At 39.7% G+C, this 2,814-nt stretch overlaps 1 long non-coding RNA gene across 1 annotated transcript; it reads left to right on the top strand.

The window, feature by feature from the left end:
- The first annotated feature begins 812 nt into the window (after positions 1-812).
- On the top strand, positions 813-1,158 carry LOC145218789 (uncharacterized). The gene is made up of 2 exons (XR_013857738.1): positions 813-879; positions 972-1,158. It is a non-coding gene; the product is annotated as an uncharacterized LOC145218789 (long non-coding RNA).
- The last annotated feature ends 1,656 nt before the right edge of the window (positions 1,159-2,814 follow it).

Raw genomic sequence — 2,814 nt, 5'->3', positions numbered from 1 at the left:
CATAAGCACATCTAACCTTAATGTTCTGTCACCGGTTTCACTGATGATACTAAACTAAATGCAATTCTTTGCCTGTAGTAACTAAAAAGAACACACAATAAACATATTATCTTGACTCCAAATTTATAAACTTAAGAGAATGGCCAAGTTCAAGAATTGACTTTTCAGAATTGCACAGAAATAAACGTTTTGGAAAACTTGTTTAATTTCACTTACCAGCGTGCATAACAATTTTTAGTGCTTCCGTTGTAAGGTTTGTGACACAAGATATGTAAGCCTCCACCTTCCAACGTTCCAGCCAATGTACCTTGGTCGTCGGATCCCTCGTAAACCTAGATCAAATACAATGAGGCTAATGGGTAAAAGTTAAACATTAATGGCCATTTTTTAAATTACGACGTAAACCTCGTCAGTTTAAGTCAATTCAAAAATACGATAAAAATGTGGCCGAGTAAAAAGTCAAGGCTAAAATAAGCCTGTTTTGTTCAAAACCAAATTTCGAACTTGTTCCGAAAACCACGTTGTTTTAATTACAACGTTGTTTAATGTTTTAATTAGTTAAAAGAGGGTCATTTTGGTTCGTTACGATATTCGTCTAATCGAGGTAAACGTTTTATATGCGCACATCTGCCATACCAACTGTTTTTCCTGGATAAAATATCGATAAAAAATTGATCAACGGCTAGCAATACGAAAAAATATGTAGGGAGCTCGAAAGTGGACTCATTGTGCGCAAAATGTCCGTCCTAGAGGTTAAAAAGAAATGCACCAACAATATTTTGTGTACCAAAGTCAAAGGCTATACTCACTTTAATGTAAAAGCATATAGAGCCAATAAATGATAAGCTGCAGACAGTGCACACTGTTTCGACCTATAAGGTCTCATCAGTGCAGCTGGTGACGAGAGATCGGCCGCATTGGCTAGTGTAGCCATTCAACGGCACTCCAGTTTGTTCACTGTGGTTCCCAAGCAGTTGCTTGGCCATTGTGAGCCAGTTTCATCTGTGCTGTATGTCCAGTTGTGGCATCGCACAGACTAGGTGATGCATGGGGTTGTACCCTGTGCCAGGGTTGCCAATTTGGCGGTTTTGCCGCCAAATACCTCAAAATTGGCGTTTTTTGAAAGTAGTTGGCACCAAAAATAGCAACTGGCGGTTTGGCGGATATTTTTGTAAAATTTGGCGGTTTATGGAAATGGTTGGCACCTAATTGTTTTATTTGGCGTTTTTGCATTTTGCAAAGGTTTGCGCTCCTGATACAACAAATTACGGCTTAAATCCGCTAGCTGCGCCATTACAATGGGTAGGTTCTGTTTCATTGAATTCCCGTACGTCACACAAGCCCTTTTTGACAAATCAATGCAACAATTAAGAAAAAAATATTAATTGTGGGCTAAAGGCAGAGCTTGTTTGACATCATAAAGTTTGTGTTCCAGAAAACGTGTCAGCGCCGGCAAGTAGCATCGAGTTTATTTAGTTTAAAAAGTTCAACAATGTCGCCAGTCAGTAACGCCGTGGTTGGGAGGATTTTTTCCCTTGTAACATCTATTAAAACCAAAACTAGGAATCGAATGCAGTTGTACCTTCTTGATGCCATTGTAAGAATCAGAGCGGAGTTGATACTGTCTGGCAAATGTTGTAAAGATTTTGTTGCATCGCCAAAAATGTTACATGACTTTACTTCAGATAAAATATATTCTACTGAATATGGCAGTAATGATGTTACTGGTCTTGAAACTTTAATGTGAAAATATCACCAAACTTGTTGTTGTTGTTGTGTCGTTAAACGTCGTTAATAGATCATGTTATAAAAGTGAGTGTCTGTGCTGTAAGGAGACTGATTGTTTGTGGCAAAACTGGCCATGTTAGGGAAAAAGTATCATCGCCAAGTAAAATGCTTAATTGTGGGTAAACAAAATCCTTAAGGTGGCATTTTGTGCGTATGCAGGGTTCAGGGCAAAAACGATGTTTCAGAGTGATTTTTAAAGAATTGTTGGTAAAACTAATTTAAAATGTACACCGCCAGGTGGTGCTCTTAGAACTTTCTGGTTCTGGCCGTACTGGAGAATAAAGTTGCTATTTTTGTAACTGCACGGTGTACACTGGTAAACGGTTATGTGTAGATATAATTATAAATTCTCTACTGACCAGATTTTAAGTATGGACCAGTTTATAATACCTATTTAGCAATATATATAGATGATAATACTCGTTATATATTGCTATTTCTGTAAAATTGGTTTGGCGGTATTTTTGGCATCAAAAATTTTTGGTTTGGCACTTTTTTGAGAGTTTTTGGCACTATTCTGCGTTTTTTATCTGGCAACCCTGCCCTGTGCTCCCAACAAACTGGAGTGCCGTTGAATGGCTACACTAGCCAATGCGGCCGATCTCTCGTCACCAGCTGCACTGATGAGACCTTATAGGTCGAAACAGTGTGCACTGTCTGCAGCTTATCATTTATTGGCTCTATATGCTTTTACATTGATACTGTGACACTGAGCCGACTTCACTGTGGTTCCCAAGCAGTTGCTTGGCCATTGTGAGCCAGTTTCATCTGTGCTGTATGTCCAGTTGTGGCATCGCACAGACTAGGTGATGCATGGGGTTGTACCCTGTGCTCCCAACAAACTGGAGTGCCGTTGAATGGCTACACTAGCCAATGCGGCCGATCTCTCGTCACCAGCTGCACTGATGAGACCTTATAGGTCGAAACAGTGTGCACTGTCTGCAGCTTATACTCACTTTACCTTGCAAAAATGGTCTGCAGCTAGCTCTCCACTTTCAAAATAAGCAATCAATCTTGGGGCATTCT

Source organism: Phallusia mammillata, chromosome 3 (assembly GCF_965637545.1).
Source record: "Phallusia mammillata chromosome 3, kaPhaMamm4.hap1.1, whole genome shotgun sequence".
Taxonomy (NCBI): Eukaryota; Metazoa; Chordata; class Ascidiacea; order Phlebobranchia; family Ascidiidae; genus Phallusia; species Phallusia mammillata.
The sequence above is the reverse complement of the archived record's forward strand: the minus strand, read 5'-3'. Positions and strand labels throughout refer to the sequence as shown.